Source organism: Pseudorasbora parva, chromosome 16, assembly GCF_024679245.1.
Source record: "Pseudorasbora parva isolate DD20220531a chromosome 16, ASM2467924v1, whole genome shotgun sequence".
Classification (NCBI taxonomy): Eukaryota; Metazoa; Chordata; class Actinopteri; order Cypriniformes; family Gobionidae; genus Pseudorasbora; species Pseudorasbora parva.
In genome coordinates, this window is record NC_090187.1 from 18,749,210 (window position 1) to 18,767,013 (window position 17,804).

Below are 17,804 nucleotides of genomic sequence, written 5' to 3' on the forward strand. Positions count from 1 at the left end.
AGTGGATCTGCAGCTTGAACGTACCTTGAGAGCAGTGTTTATGGGCGTGCATTTGCTCTCTCGCTTTAGTCACGTGCGCACACGCACCCTTCCGGGAGAAGAGCCCGTACGGCCCATACAAGGACATTCCACTCTGTCGACGTCAAGCGGACCCATACTCGAAAAAAACTCTCAGAAACTTGTGAGAAACCGGAAGGAGTATTTTTGACACAGAAATACTCCATCAAACGTCCAACTTAGTTTTTGAAATTTTGTCTATGTTTAGGATGGGAATCCAAGTCTTTAACAGTGTAAAAAGCTCAGTATGCAAGAAACAGCATTTCACCCCCCCATCCCCCCCCCCCCTAAATGATAGTTATGAGTGAACTAATCCCTTTTAATAAAACAACAAGAAATACGGAGAAAATTATTCACTGCTCTTGACTGTACAACTTTAATACAGTAGCTTTAATAAGAATCAATCAGTGGCGTAACTTACTAATGATGGGCCGCAGTGCCAGGCTATGGGCCCCCTGGGCTGTACCCTAACCTAGCCTATGTAACACTTTAGGTTTAGGTTTCATTTCTATATCAAGATATCGGTTGTTTATTATTATTTACAAATCAAATATTAATGGCTTATTCTGTGTCACCATAACGTAAGGCCTACATCCCTTAATCGTAAAAAAGACACTCTTTTATAATCACTAAGATTCCAAATGTGAGTTATTTAGGGGGGTTCGGGGGCATGCTCTAATTAATGTATATTTTATAGTGAAGTCTATGTAGTGTTTTATTTTTACATCTATTCATTCAATTTTATACTTAGGCTGCCAGTGTTAATCTTTATGTATTTTATACAACATTGAAATTAACATAATTGAAATGACAGTATATTTATTGAACAAATGTTTTTATTTTATTTATCAAAATATAGTATTAACTTAGTATTGAATTATTTCAATACTCGTAGTATTGTATTTGAATATTAAATTATTCAAGCCTTTCATGCCTTTTAATAATAAATTATTAAACTTTATTTTATCAAAATTATTTTTATCCAAACTTTGCCTTTTGCCCCATTTTGCAACCTCATGTTAAGATTTTTAAATAAACAAACTACTTTAACACAAAATCTGTCGTTCTATCAATGTTCAATAAAAAACAATTTGTTTCTGCAATCATACACCATAGAAGTAGTAAAAAGTTAAAAACACATTTTTCTGTTGTACCCTATAATTTTCATTTATTAAAATTATAGCCTAATTTATGGAAAACACATAGTTGTGGGGAAATTAAACTACGGGTTATTTGGGTGTCTTGTTCATCATATGTGTCAGGACCATAACCAGTACATGGTAAGATGTAAGCAGAACATTTAATTCTTGACAACTGTTTCACGACAGAAATGTTAAACGACATGATAGTATCCAGTGATGCAAACTACTCAACTTTTATTAAATTATTTATATGCATGTGATTCATCATGAATGAGTTGTCAACATATTAGACGTGTGTATAAAGTGAATGTGGTTATTTTAAAAGAAAAATATTATTTAATAGTTCGTCAAGTGACTTAAAATGATGTGTATCAATTTTCAGGACATTGGCAAATCCCATAACATCTGAGCACAGTTAAAACAGAAGGGTATACATTTGAACTGAAAACAGCTAAAGATCAACAAATCCATTTTTCCAAACATCCTAGAGACAAAAATGTTTGAATATTATATTAGCAATTTAATTTGTCTCACCCTGATTGTTTTATATTATATGTACAAATATTCAAACATCTTTCTATAGAAATTGTGAAATATGTTTATTTGAAAATTATGTATTTGAAAATACTGAAGATGCAAGGAAAGATAAGGAAAAACTGCAAGGAAAATGTTCACTCCCATATATTAGGCTACACAGGTTGACTTTCATGTTAGCTGCAGTTATTCATGTGTTATGCAGTGACAGCAGGATTGATGTCAGCCTACATTTGAATAACAACTGGCGAAATTGTATATTGACTCTAAAACAACAAAATAAATGATGCAGTCAATTAAACACAATTCGCTATTTCGTAAATCGCTTTACCAGAAACAACTGCTGACAAAGTTTGAAATCGGAAAAAAATTAGTCAAATTGATGAAGAATTTATACGTTTTGACGACAGCCGAAAAAGAGAAATTTAGCCAGCGTGCTATCGCTTAGCATCACATCTTAATAAAATGTGTGATATTGTTTATCTTACGCTTTACGCAGCTTCAGCAGCTCATCTTCATCTTCTTCATCATCTTCACAAATAACAGGCTGATAAATAATCAATGGCAGCTGTCATTATTTCCTTATGTTCTCTAGTAGCTGCTGTGTGTTGTTGTGTGACGAGTGAAGCTTGTTCAACGCGTATGTGATTGTAGCGACCTCTAGGTGATGGGAGAAACAAAGCTTTCAAAGCTTTGTATTACAGTTTTTTTATTTGCTTTGGTACTTTTTCCACAAGAAATTTTTACATTTTCCAAACGCTTAGTACAACAATCCAAACTTTCATTCAGTTGCACATATTTTCAGTCCACATTATCATTGTTTCAAACACAAGTGTAATGAGAACATTTGGTTTAATCACCGAAACACAACTGTATGATTTTCTTTCAATGTATTACTTTTAACAATCATCCAACAGCAAACAATGCAAGATGTTTCAAATTACCCTTGTTTCTGAATTAATTACAAAATATGCTTGCATTGCCTAACTTATGTAATTGAATCTATTCAGTTTTTCAATGTGTTATCAAAAGGTGTGATAAAGTTATGGCACAGCCATGAGGTTTTGGGCAATAGAGTGTTTGCTGCCAATAGAGTAAATGTTCTCACTTGTTCATATAACTGAATTTATAGGCTACTGTAGTTGACTTTTAAGGCTGAGTTACAGTAATGTAACAGGCTCTAATCAATATATTACATGGTATATACTGTAATGTAATGTGTAATGTCTTATCCATCCCTTATACTCTATTCTGCTGTTCACTGACACGCACTTACACTCACATGTCTGTTTCATTATCTTTCTGGGTATACATAGGCATAATGATTTTATACTCTACAAACTGTATATTCTCTCCCCTTACACTATACTCATCACACAACATTTTCAGCATTTTTACATTTTCCAAAAAACAAACAAACAAACAAAAACTCATTCTGTATGATTTATATTTATAAGCTTGTTTCCTCATGGGGAGAAAAAAATGTCCCCGCAAGTACAAGGATTTAGGATACTGCCATCTTTATAGGGGCATTTTGTCCCCATAATGTACACTGTAAAAAAATATTTAGAAAAAAAGTTACCTGGTTTCCTTAAAAGTTCATTGAAATAAAAATTTTGAGTTAATACAATGAACATTTTTTGAGATTCGACAAACTTTATTAAAATATTATTAAATGATTTTGTAAGGTAATTGTGTGTTTTATTTCTGATGACGCAGTGAAACATGCCAAATAGTGCTTTATGATTTATCATTAAATGATTTATCAATTTTTTTATGTGGTTCAGATACAATAATATTTTGAGTTTCTATTTATTATCAAATTTACTTGTATTAACTCAAATTTTTAATTTCAATAAACTTAAAATTTTAAGGCAACAGGTTAAAACCAACAAAAAAGTCTACACGGTAAAACTTTTTTGTTGTTTTTTTTTGTTTAGTTTTTCAGGCCACACACACACACACACACACACACACTGAACATGGTGGTTATAATCTAAAATAAATAGCTTATAATGTAAAAATAATTTATTACATATTATCTAAATAAATATATACAGTGTACCAAATGATTCATTGATTAACCATTACGATCATTTGGATTAAATAATAGACAAATGTATTACAGTTTTTCTCAATTGCTAAAACACTATTTCTGAAACCTTGCTCCATTTTCTGAAACCATTAAACACAAAACCTCTGACTTCTCTTGCAAAATGAAACTTTCGCCTCAAAACAGTTTTACCTGTGTTCAAAATCAAACACTGCTCTCAAATCATAAACAAAGTGATCAAAATGATAAACACTATCAAGCAATCAGTAAACAATACAGCAAAAAATAGAAAACATATTGTTCAAAACAGTTCTCAGGCAGAAGTAAATTTTTACAGTTTTTCTCGATTGCTTAAACACATTTCTTGAAACTATGCCTCATATTCTCAAAACTATAAACACAAATCCATAACGTCTCACCCAGTTTCCCAAACAACCTATTTTCGGGTCAAAATGAAGCTCTACAATCAAAACCATTCACTCTTGCTGAAAAACCAAACTTTGCCCTCAGACAAGACACACAAGCCCTCAAAATCACACACACTACAACCTAGTCTAACACACTGGTGCAATAAATTCAAAACAACATTTCCAAAACTGGTAAGTTATGTTACTTGTGGTTCCCCTCCTCACAAACCTTTTCACATGATGAACAAAAGACACAACCAATGGATACATTGGCACATTTTTATTCATTCATTCATACTACACAGTACAAAAAAAAAAAAAAATGTATTCCGCCTCAGCCTCCCAACTTTGGTCTGGGTCAGGCCAGAGAATCTCATCCACATCACAGGCTATATTAGCCCTAGCCTGGCAGCGGGGGTAAAATCCTCTTGCATGCCTGATCCACCCCTGGCACGCATCTACTGACACATGGCTTGGACGAGGTGAACAAGCATTTAAGGTTCTCGATCATACACTTTCCACTAGTGTTGTAGTCAAGACCACCTAAACCGAGACCATGACAAGACCAAGACTTTGAAGGGCCGAGACCAAGACAAGACCAAGACTTAGAAGGGCAGAGACCGAGACCGAGTCAAGACCAAGACCAAGACCAAGACAGGCCGAGACCGAGTCAAGACCAAGACCAGTGCATGTCCCCACACTTATGATAAAATGTGGAATATGCATATGATTGGCACTTCTCTCGTATGATCAACTAAACTGGCTCTAATTTCATCCGAGACTGCTTGTCTTCCTCTTCCTCCTCCTCCTCCTCCTCCTCCTCCTCCTCCTCCTCCTCCTCCTCCTCCTCCTCCTCCTCCTCCTTCACCACATCCTCTTCCTCTCCCTCCTCCTTCACCATGTCCTCTTCCTCCTCCTTCACCACGTCCTCTTCCTCTTCCTCCTCCTTCACCATCCACGTCCTCTTCCTCTCCCTCCTCGACCTCTTCCTTCATTTCCTTGTGGATCCATTGTTCCAAAGCTCAAATGAACTGACTCTGGCACTTTTATGTAACTTGAAAGTTCTGATTGATGTGTGTTAAATTTTGACTTTTAGTGTTTTCACCTGGGTAATTGTGTGCTAATTGAGCTGAAACTATGCTGACTTGAGTGAACAATATTGAATGCTAGTGCTTTCTAAATGACCACATGGTCTAGGCAATGAGAAATTAAGGGATTTGTGTGTAGAGTTTTGCAGTGACAGTTTAACAAATCTGACTCATGTGTCAAAACAGGGAATAGTGTTTATAGTTTAGTGAAATGGGTGTGCTTTTTGATAAATGGCGTTATGGTTTTGAAATTTTAGTTCAAAAACCTGGTTATAGTGTTTAAGCAATCGAGAAAAACTGTAATCTTAAAACAAATTTCATATTTTTCTGTCATTGTCTTGTGATGAATGAAAACATGTTTCATCATAGTAGCTCAAAATTGATCAGAAATTATTACTATTCTGCATTGCTTTGCAATTTTTTGTTCTTCCTCTTGTTTGTAGCCCTATTTTTACCAACTCATTCTCATGAAATGTATATACATCACAAATTGTATTTATTGTGCGATTTATACGGCACAATTATTTTTTATGTGCATATGATTTGCATTGTCACCCCATTGGGTAGGTTTAGTTGTTTGGAGTATGTGCACATAACACAATATAAAAAGTACATATCATCTGCACACGAAAACTGCGTAACATATGCTCATAAAAACTCATTTTGGCACATAAATCACACGATAAATACAATTTGTGCTATAGATATGCATTTTCATTAGATTAGGCTGATTTTTACAGTACTGTACTCTGCATCTTACAAGCTCGTTCTTTGTTGATATGAAACTGCAACCAGTCAAAATCTATTGAGCAGTCAGTACTGTAAACAAATGGAAAGCAACATGTTCAGGGCAATAAGATTTGTTAATTGTACAGTATACAGCCTACAATGCACTGTACTTATATTGGTTGTCTCATCATTTGAAACAGGTTAAATCAGTTTTGAGTGGTTGTGTTCATTAAATGACATTGTGTTCTCTATTTGTATTTGATTGTTGCCACTTGTGTTAACCCGTATGAATGGCATGTGCATTAGAGAGCAGTATGTGTCTTGACAATGAGAATGTGTTTAGAGATTTGCTGAAAAGTCTAAGTGAGATCTGCAAATTGTGTTTTATGATGTGAAATGGTTTAAGGTATTGACAACATACTGCACAATTAGCTAAATGAGTTCAGGCAACTGAGAAATTTGTTCAGCCGATGGGTTTTAGTGTTTTAGCAATTGAGAAAAACTGTAAAATATTTGATGAATTAAGTAAATGTCCCATATAAATCAAAATGGCATACATTTGATAATACTTGTAAATTAATAATGCAATTTGGAAAGTTATGAAGACCAGTGGGGCTACAACATTCTCCTTGGGATAAACACGCAACGTCTTTTGAGGACGTGCCCACAACGTTTCTGCAACTTTAGCCAAGATTAAAAAAAAATGGAACTTTACCACGACGTCCTTACAATGTTCTCTGTGGGATAAACACGCGACGTCTTTTGAGGACGTGCCCACAACGTTTCTGCAACTTTAGCCAAGATTTAAAAAAATGGAACTTTACCACGACGTCCTTACAACGTTCTCTGTGGGATAAACTAGCGACGTCTTTTGAGGACGTGCCCATGACGTTTCTGGAACGTTAGCCAAGATTCTAAAACAATAGAACTTTACCACGACGTCCTTACAACGTTCTCTGTGGGATAACTAGCGACGTCTTTTGAGGACGTTCCCACAACGTTTCTGGAACGTAAGCCAATTTTTTTTTAAATGGAACTTTACCACAACGTCCTCACAACGTTGTCATAAAGTAATGTCACGCTGACCAAATGACGACTAACTGACCACGTTGTCACAACGTACTGTGTTAAAAATGACGTCACGCATATTTAACGGCATTTAACGGTAATTACCGTTAAATGCCGTTAAATATGCGTGACGTCATTTTTTCAAGATGCGATCAGACTGAGACGCTCTTTTGCTTCAGTCTGGTTTCAGAGTTACTTTCTTTGAAAATAAATGTATTATTATAATTAACAACAACAACAATATTAATTATAACTGTAACTTTGTAAGGAAAAGTAGCGCGTTGTCTGTCTTGGCCAAGAGCGCGAGCTGCCACTCAAGACCCAACTCCCTCCCCCGTTCTGTTTCTCTCTCTCCCCAAGAGTGTAAAAGGGAGAAGAAAACACAAATGAAGAGGAAAAAATCTATAGTTAAGTCGGCCACCCGTTTTTATTTTGTAATAATGATCATTCATGATTAAATAAAACATTTAGACCAGTAATACATCAGAAAATGTTCTGTCGTTTACTGTCACTGCATGCCTAAAGTAACTTCTTACGGTTAGAAAGGATCATCAAATGCAATTCTCTATGTATTATGTATTTCATTAAAATAATTATTCTCTTCTCTCTTTTTCAGCTTCAGTTGTTATTTGTTTGTTGGTAAGTGATCGTCCTGCATCTACAATTTGCCATGTTTATCACATACTGATTATTATGCTACAATTGGGTGGTACAGGAACAGCCCATTTCCTTCAAGATTTTCTATTGGGGTTTTTCAATTTATGCGTAAAATAAAGCATGGTAAACAATGACACTATGATTCTAAACATAAAAATACCTTATAAACAGTGTTCGAACCACACCTTGATGCTCATGACAAGAATAGCATGCGGTTATCTTTTTAAAATAGAAGTTGGTTTAAATTGCTGTCATGCTGTTGAATGCTACAATGATCACATTACACAAAACTGAAACTGTACATAGTCTATATTTTTTTATATGAACAGTAAACACATTTTTAATTAATACAAAACACACTCATGTTTCTTCTTTTTCTTGCGTCAACAGCAACTAAATACACCCCAAAGGCTCTTTTAGTGCATCTTCAGTGCATCTTTGGCTTTGTAAGTATGCTTTTACTAAGTGATGAACACCTTATCAGTATCTGAGTTTAGATTAAGTGCAGCTGTGTCATGCAGCAAGTTATGGTCATCTGTGGAGTCTTAGGCCGGAGAAACACTGCAAACGTGGCGTTTCTGCTGCGTGTCAGCCGCGGGGCGGCTGCGCAGGGTTTTCTCTGTCTTTGCACACCAGAAGCGTGTCTGACGCGGCGCTGCTGCTGCTGGGAAGAACTATACTTCATGTTAAATATAAATATATTGCCTATTGATAAAGCAAAGACAACATTGGCAGTAGCCGATTGACAATACATATATATGATATTGACGGCAAAATAGGCTACAGAATATTTTGTTCTGTATTGACAGGTTTAATATTTCAAAATTGATAATTGTTGTTTTTTATTATTAAAAGTAGGCCTATATCTGCATTTATGTTAACCTAAAGACTTTCAAACATGAAAATGTCATGTATTAATATGCATCTGTGTCAAAATGGCATATAAACGTCTCAGGTTACGTATGTAACCCTAGTTCCCTGAGGGAACGAGACGCTGCGTCGAAACGCTGTGAGAACGCCTCTGCGTTAATGCGTCGTGAAGCGCCTGTAGAACCATTCCATCGGAAAAAAGATAGATCGTCGGCGTGATGACGTCATCGACCGGAAGCTATAAAGCGTCCGTGAAAACAAACAGGAACTAACTTCTGATAAAGCCTGAAGTAAGTGATCACGGACACGCCGGGAGTATGGCAAAGCGACGCAGCGTCTCGTTCCCTCAGGGAACTAGGGTTACATATGTAACCTGAGACGTTCCCTTTCGGGGAACTCGAGCTGCGTCGAAACGCTGTAAGAACGCTTATACCCACATCGCCATAGGACCAAGTGTCTCGTATGTGTGAAGCCGAAGCGCACACGGTTACGAGAGAACCTGCGCCCCAATAGTAGATGCCAGGTCTAGTTCATAGAACCTGACGAAGGTTAAAGGAGACGACCATCCGGCCGCGTTACAAATATCGTGGAGGGAAGCCCCCGACAAGAGTGCTTTTGAAGCAGCCATACCCCTGGTTGAATGCGCCCGGACAGCCAGTGGAGACGGCTGCCCGGCCGCTTCATAAGCAAGTGAGATAGCCTCGACCACCCACCTGCTCATCCTCTGCTTGGATACTGGAGCCCCCTTCTTAGGGGGTCCGAAACAGACAAATAATTGGTCAGATTTTCTCCACAGGGCAGCTCTGTGGACGTAAGTATCCAGTGCCCTCACAGGACATAGCAGATTTAACCTTTCCTGGTCTGACGTCTTAAATGGAGGAGGACAGAAGGCTTGGAGAGTGATGGGGCCCCGTGGGCTCGTAGGAACCTTGGGGACATAACCCGGCCTGGGATGCAGAAATGCTTTCACCATCCCCGGCGCAAACTCTAAACATGAGGGCCCTACCGACAGGGACTGAATATCTCCTATTCTTTTGAGAGACGATATGGCCAAAAGAAAGATGGTTTTTAGGGTGAGGAACTTGTCCGAAACCTCCTCCAGAGGTTCGAACGGTGGTCCGGACAAGCCCCTCAGAACAATGGCCAAGTCCCATGCTGGGACCCTCGAGTGCATAGCCGGCCTCAACCTTAAAGTGCCACGGAGGAAGCGTGTAATTAGAGGGTGTCTTCCCAAAGACACTCCACCGAAAGGGACGTGGAAGGCACCCAAGGCCGCCACGTACACCTTTATTGTGGAGGGGGTCAACCCTGCCGAGAACCTTGCCTGCAGGAACTCCAGCAGTGTACCAACCGGGCAGTTAACTGGGTCCCACTGGCGTTCTCTGCACCATGCTGAGAAAAGTCTCCATTTCAAAGCGTACAGCTTCCTTGTGGACGGAGCTCTGGAGTGCAGGATGGTCTCTACGACCTCGGCCGAGAGACCTTCCTCTATGAGCCTAGCCCCCTCAGAGGCCAGGCCCACAGTTTCCACATCTCCGGGCGTGGGTGCAGGAATCTCCCGCCCGCCTGAGAGAGTAGATCCCTCCTGGTCGGAATCTCCATAGGAGAGCCTTCCAGGAGAGATATCAGGTCCGAAAACCATACTCGGGTCGGCCAGTACGGAGCCACTAGAAGTACCTGGGCCCCGTCCCGGCGTACCCTCTCCAGAACTCCTGGAAGCAAGACAATCGGGGGGAAGGCGTACAGAGGCAGCCTCGGCCACTCCTGTACCATGGCATCCAGCCCCAGCGGGGCCGGATGGGTCAGAGAAAACCACTGCGGGCAGTGGGAATTCTCCGCCGAAGCAAATAGGTCTATTTCCGCTTTCCCATAAACCTTTCACAGGAGCTCCACCACCTCTGGGTGGAGTCTCCATTCCCCGGGCCTCGGCCCCTTTCTCGACAGGCTGTCTGCTTCCTGATTCAGGGCCCCCGGGATATATACTGCCCTGACTGACAGCAATTTCCCTTGGGCCCACAGGAGGATCCGATGTGCCAATTTGTCCAACGGACGAGACCTCAGACCCCCCTGGTGATTTATATGGGCAACCACCGACGTGTTGTCTGTCCTGACTAGCACGTGGTGGCCCCTGAGGTCGGGCAGGAACTGTTTCAATGCAAGAAACACTGCGAGCATCTCTAGCCGATTTATGTGCCAGTGCCGCTGATGTTCCTGCCATAGACCCTGGGATGAGCGACCACTCATGGTCGCCCCCCAGCCCGTGAGAGAGGCATCTGTCATTAGCGTTACGCGACGAACATGAGCCCCCAACACGGGACCCTGAGATAAAAACCCCGGGTTTTTCCACATGACCAGAGCACGTAGGCATCGCCGCGTGACTTTGATCGTTCGGAGCGGATTTCCCCTCGGGGAGAACCCTTTTGTTTTGAGCCACCACTGCAGTGGCCTCATGTACAGTAGGCCAAAAGGTATCACGTTGGACGCTGCTGCCATGAGACCTAACAGTTTCTGGAACTGTTTCACAGTGACGGCCCGGCCTAGCTTCTGTTCTTTGACGGCTGCCAGGATCGATGCTATGCGTGTTGGCGATAATTGCGCCCGCATAATTACCGAATCCCAGTTCACACCTAGAAAAGTGGTTCTCTGAGCCGGAGAAAGCACACTCTTCTTGGCGTTCAGCCTCAACCCCAGCTTCGACATATGGGCGAGAACAGCATCTCGATGCTGAACCGCCATCTGCTCTGTATTCGCTAGAATCAGCCAGTCGTCGAAATAGTTCAGAATGCGGATGCCCTGCAGACGCAGCGGCGCCAGAGCTGCATCCACACACTTGGTGAACGTGCGGGGTGACAGTGCTAGACCGAAGGGAAGTACTCGATATTGGTATGCCTCTCCCCCGAAGGCAAACCTCAGGAACTTCCTGTGATGTGGAAGGATGGAGACATGAAAATACACATCTTTGAGGTCTATGGTGACAAACCAATGCTCCGACATGATCTGCGATACAATCTGTCTGAGTGTAAGCATCTTGAATTTGAGCTTGGCCACCGAGCGATTCAATAGCCGCAGATCTAATATCGGGCGTAAGCCCCCATCCTTCTTCGGCACGATGAAGTAACGGCTGTAAAAGCCAGACTCCCTGCTGGGAGGGGGAACCCTCTCTATAGCCCCTTTTTGCAGGAGTGTCTCTACTTCCTGTGCCATTACCAGAGCCTGCTCCGGGCCCACCTCTGTAGGTAGGACACCGCTGAAAGGAGGTGGCCGACTTCTGAATTGAATGGCGTACCCCTTTTCTATTATCTGCAGGACCCAATGAGATATATTTGATAGACGTTTCCACTCGTCTAGAAAATCTACTAAGGGAACCAGCCTCTCGAGGCTGGCCTCTGGTGTATTTTGAGCAACAAGCACAGTGCCCTGAAGCGGCGGACCGGCAGGGAACGACTGACTTGACTGCTCGGGGGCCCCCCGAAGAGGGTGCGGACCACCCTTGGGTGGCCCGCGGAGACCGACTGCGCCCCCGCATTGCGGCGGGGTTGGCAGCGCGGCCCCCCGAGGGTGCCGTAGGGAAACGGGTACCGTTGGCAGGTGTAAACACCGTTTCCCTACAGGGGGAACCACCCTCAGCGTCCTGACGCTTCTGGCGTCAGGAACGCTTCGACGAGGCCTTCTTGGCGATCAGGACTGTCCGCAGATCAGCCCTGCCCCTCGAAGGCCTCGTCTGAGAGCGCCGCCCCTCGTCCCCGCGCTGAGGGGGAGCTCGGGCAGCGACGCTCTGTTTTTGTTGAGCCCTGTGTGAGGAGCTCGTACTCGGTTTGGGCTGCTTGATGGTATCAGCAGCAGCCCCAGGGACCTGGACCCGGAGAGGGAGGAACTGCTTGAGCGCCGCAGCTTGCTTTTTCGACTCCTGGAACCTCTCGGTGACAGTGTGGACTGCGTCACCGAAGAGGCCTCCAGGAGAAAGCGGCGCATCAAGCAGGAAAGCTTTCTCCCTCTCCTTGATGTCTGTGGGGTTCAACCATAGATGCCTCTCCGTGGCCACCAATGCTGCCATGGAGCGGCCAACACATCTGGCCGTCTCCTTGGTGGCCCGGAGAGCTAAATCAGCTGACGATCTTAATTCAGCTACAATATCTCCCCCCACAACATCACTACCGTCCAGATCCCTCAGCAGGTCAGCCTGATATGCCTGCACGATAGCCATCGTGTGCAGGCATGCAGCCGCCTGACCCGCTGCCGAGTACGCTTTACCCACCAGCGCCGACGTTGTCTTTAGAGGTCTGGTGGGTAAAGTCGGGGCCTTAAGGGACAATGCCGAGGAAGGCGAGAGATGGCTCGCAAGCGTCTCTTCAACCTTTGGCATCGCCCCATAACCATATTGTTTCAGCCCGGCGATGTTGCTGTAGACCGAGGTCTGCGGGCTGAACACTCTATATGATGCCGGTCTCCTCGATGATCTTGCCACCTCGGTGTGCAAGTCATGGAAGAACGGCAGGCCCCGCCGCTGAGGCTCTGAAGCGCGAGACGGCAGGAATCGTTCGTCTAGTTTACTGTGACGCTTTCTTCCTGCCTCAGTTCTCTCAGTGGGCCAGTCGATGTTTAATCTGGCCACTGCTCGCGTCAGAACCTCAACTAGCTCCTCACTAGCAGGGGACTGAAGTGGCGAGTCTTCAGTCTCGATGCTTTCAACGTCCACCTCCTCAGAGCTGGACAGATGAAGCACCGGCGACTCTCTCGGGGGGGAAGAAACCGCCATGCGTGCTTCCATGCCCCGAGAAGAGCCGCTGGATGGAGCAGGTGAGGGCAGAGATAAGGCAGCGCCCGTCTCTAACCCCTCTGCAACATCCAATTGTGATCCCCACGACTGCAGCCTTCGCTCCGCCTCGGCGGCAGCGGGACCAGAGCCGCGGGGAACACGAGCCGAGGCACCCTCCTCGAAGAGTGCCCGGCGGGAGCGCAGCGTTCTTAGTGGTAATCGCTCACAATGCTCGCAAGCAGCCCCCTCGAGGGCTGCCTGGGCATGCTGCGCTCCCAAGCATGCAACACAGAGAAGGTGTGTGTCCCCGCCCGTGATGTAGCGTGGGCAGGGAGGAACACACTTCCTGAAATTACAGCTCTCACTCGCCATCTCTATCTATTTTATTTTCTCTTTATTTTTGTTAAACTACTGATATTTAACAAAAAGGGTGGAAAATCTCTGGATATAGACAGACAAAAACACCAAATAGACAGACAGGTTCACACAGATCGCTTGCTGAAGGCTCAGAAGCTAGGTCCTGTTTGTTTTCACGGACGCTTTATAGCTTCCGGTCGATGACGTCATCACGCCGACGATCAATCTTTTTTCCGATGGAATGGTTCTACAGGCGCTTCACGACGCATTAACGCAGAGGCGTTCTCACAGCGTTTCGACGCAGCTCGAGTTCCCCGAAAGGGAACATCTTTTCCTATGCTGTTTTGCCTAGAAACGCTTCCAACACGCTCGCGTGTCGCGTGAAAAATAGGCGTCTCTTCTATTTGAAGCATGCACGCGTTTTCCGCGCGGCTCGGACCGAGCGTGAGCCGCGCGGCTGACGCAGGTAGTATGCAAGCGCTAACCGGTTAACATGGGAGCCGAAATAAAAACGGACACGCCACACAGCCAAGACGCTCACGGCACGCTTGCAGTGTGTCCCCGGCCTTACGGCCGTTTCACACCGCAAGCGTGAGCGGCGCGTGAGCAGCGCGTATTTTTTTCGGCGCCCATGTTAATCAATGAGCGCATTCACACCGGGAGCAGGAGCAGCACGTGAGCGTCAAGCAGGAGCGTCGCGTGAGCAGCAGTGAAGCGGGGGTTTCGGCTGCGAGCCTATTTTTGCTGCGCTGCTGACGCTTCTGACGCTCAATTAAAGTGAAAGCACACTTTTAAAGGACAAAATAAATGTGATTTCACACAAAAAGTGCCTAAAATGCACACAGGAAGCACGTGTAGTGTATTTGAACAATAACTGGAGTATGTCAGAGAAGAAAACGAAGAATAAAAATATCTGTGGAAGATTTTAGCAATTTAAACTTGTTTTGATTATTCAGTTTGGGTGAAAGTATGGTTATGATTATAAAAAATAAAGTAAACTAGCCAGAAAATATAACAAACTTTCGTTTAGTTTAGTATTTAATACTCAGACAGGTAAAGGCTCTCGGTCTGCAGCTGCAGTCACGGTGCAAAGCGGAAGCACACTTTTGATGGACAAAATAAATATAATATCACAAAAGCCCTCAAAATGCAGAAAAAGAAAACGAAGAATAAAATTCATCTGTAGAAGATTTACCCATTTAAACTTGTTTTAATTATTCAGTTTGGGTGAAAGTATTATAAAAAGTAAAGTAAACAAGGCAGAAAATATAATAATTTATTTTAGTTTAGTATTTAATACTCAGACAGGTATAGGCTCTATCATTGTGGGAGCCGCTGCTGTGACGATGCACCAACGCTTCCAGTGTGAATACACTCGCGCGTCTGCAGCTGCAGTCACGGTGTAGTTACGCTGAAGTGCAGCTCACGCGCTGCTCACGCTTGCGGTGTGAAACAGGCGTTAAAGGGGGGGTGAAATGCTGTTTCATGCATACTGATCTTTTTACACTGTTAAAGACATGGAATCCCATACTAAACATGGACAAAGTTTCAAAAGTTAAGGTGGACGTTTGATGGGAGTATTTCTTTGTCAAAAATACTACTTCCGGTTAAGTTTCGGCAAGTTTTTTGCGATCATGCGTCCCCTTTGACGTTAATGGGGGCGGAATTTCCTTGTATGGGCCGTACGGAAAATTCTACCGGAAGAGCGTGAGAGAGAGAGAGAGAGAGAGAGAGGGAGAGAGCGAAAGTAACAGGCTACGCCCATCAAAGCGCTGGCTCGTAGGCTGCGTTGCACAGGTGATGTGCACAATTAACAATGACATCAAAAAGTGCGTTTTTGGTTGCCAGACCAAGACAGTCCTGCACAGATTCCCCAAAAACCCCGCGGTAAGGCAACAGTGGATGGAATTTGCTTTTCCGGATCAGCAACTGAGTTGCGCGAATGTTTATATCTGTTCGCTGCATTTCGGTGCCGACTGTTTCATAAACAAGGCCCAGCTTGACGCCGGATTTTCCAATCGCTGAATGATGGAGCAGTCCCAACGATAAAGGTCCCAACGTTAGAACCGCGGGCGGTGAGTTAGACTGCTTCAAATGTCTGTGTTTTTGCCTATGCTCATCAAGTAGCCCAAACATGATCACGTATAGTTACTATATATATTACTAATTGTTCAATGGAGCATGCGATGTGTAGTGCGTGTACATTTGTTTAGCTGGCCACTATATGTGTAACTTTATGTTTGTGTATTGTAAAATAACTCCAAACAACAATACACAAAGAGTGGGGAAATACAGGGTTGCCAACTCTCACGCATCTGGCGTGATTCTCACGCTTTCAGGCTCTGTCTCACGCTCTCACTCCGCCCAACACAATCTCACGCCAAATTGCCAAACCTGCTTTTGATATTAAACAAAGCTATAAGCTTTAATTTTTTAAAATGTGTTTTAATGAAATTCAAACAATAAATAGCGTTTTGGCGCTAATGTGGCATAATGTTAAAGCCAGAGGCGTTGATAAGCGGAGTTGCATGCTCTCGTCTCCCTGCGGTGCGCGCTGGTCACGTGGCCCATGAGCGCTCAATACTTCTAGCGCCGTGCCAATGAATTTAAATGGCTTAAGCGGATACTCAACAGTTTCACCATATAGATGTTTGCTGCAAGTTTTGGTAAACAGTACAGCATAGTGTTAGTGTTTATTGATTATTAAGTCAGCCATATTTACAGGATCGTTTTATTATGGAGAGTTATAGAGATTCAACATTGTTAACATTAATGTTATTCTTGTATTTAGCCCTCAGGTATTCCTTACTAATAGGTCACACTCATACTCATTAAATTATATTTATTGAATATTTTGAGGAGATATACTATTTGTGCAACAATTATTGTCAATAAATGACCACTTAAAATATTTTCTTCTAATATTTGTATTTCTTCTAAAATTTATATTACAATTAGTGTAGTAATTAATATTAAAATAGAGAATTCCAATTCAAAGAGGCTAATTAGAGTCATTTTGTGGCTAAAAAATATTAATGTTTATTTGTAATGCCATTAGGTGCCTTATGGCTCTTTAATAAATATACATGTATCTAATCTAGTTGCTCAAAAACATATTGCAGTCTTTGCATTCTAATAAATATTTAGATATGATGATCAAACACTAGATTTCTTTAAATGTGAAATTTCAAAACTTAAATAACTTGCATCCTAATCTTTTTAATGAATAATGATACTTATATAAGCAGTCACAAGTGAATATTAAGGAATGGCACATATAATTTGACCCAAGAAATGTTTAAGTGCCAAAACAAACATATTATTATGTACAGTATATATACTAGATATAAACTGATACTGAATCAAGATCAAAAGCATCACCCCCCCCCCCCCCCCCCCCGGCCCTCAAAAAATCTCACTCCAACCTAAACTTAAAAGTTGGCAACCCTGGAAATATGTTGAACTAAATAAGCGCGCTTCTTCATTCAAATGTGCTACTATTCCGTGTCTTTCTATGTAAACACTAACTTAGCCTGCCGTGCAAAACCAGTCCGCTTAATAACGTTACAATTGTCTACACAAACCACGCGTAAACACACACACACACGTGCACAACTGCACTTCTCACATGTACACCTTCAAAGACAAAAATACGACGATATAATTCAAGTATAAATATGCAAATAACACAAGTCGCTAAGCATATTATATAGTTAGTGTATAACTTGTACCACATAGAGACGTCCTGCTCTAGTCGTTTTTGCTGCTGCTCCTGTTCAACTAATACAGGTGTAATGTAACATTATAAATCTGAGACACTAATATTATAAATAGCAGTAAGTAATATATAATGCATTACAGTTTGGAAGAAACTTGCACAACACTGTTCATAATGTAATATTTATTGTGCTACTCTATCTGATTCAGAACGAGCATAAATTTGAGAAATATAGAAATATAACGGACCATAATAACACATCAGAATATGAACGTTGCCACCTCACATCCGTTCTGTTTCAGTGCCAAAGCTTGCATTCACAATCCCCTCAAGAGCGCCTTTGCTCAGAGATATTAATGCCGCTCAGA

The 17,804-nt window shown here is 42.4% G+C and overlaps 1 protein-coding gene across 4 annotated transcripts in view; it reads right to left on the bottom strand.

The window, feature by feature from the left end:
* Nucleotides 1-2,365, bottom strand: part of def8 (differentially expressed in FDCP 8 homolog) — a 99,507-nt gene extending 97,142 nt beyond the window's left edge. For all 4 annotated transcript variants that reach the window (XR_010898537.1, XM_067419902.1, XM_067419903.1 and 1 more), the window contains exon 1: nucleotides 2,222-2,365. The gene's annotated coding sequence lies outside the window, so the exon portion shown is untranslated. The remainder of the gene's footprint in view (nucleotides 1-2,221) is intronic.
* Nucleotides 2,366-17,804: the final 15,439 nt, after the last annotated feature.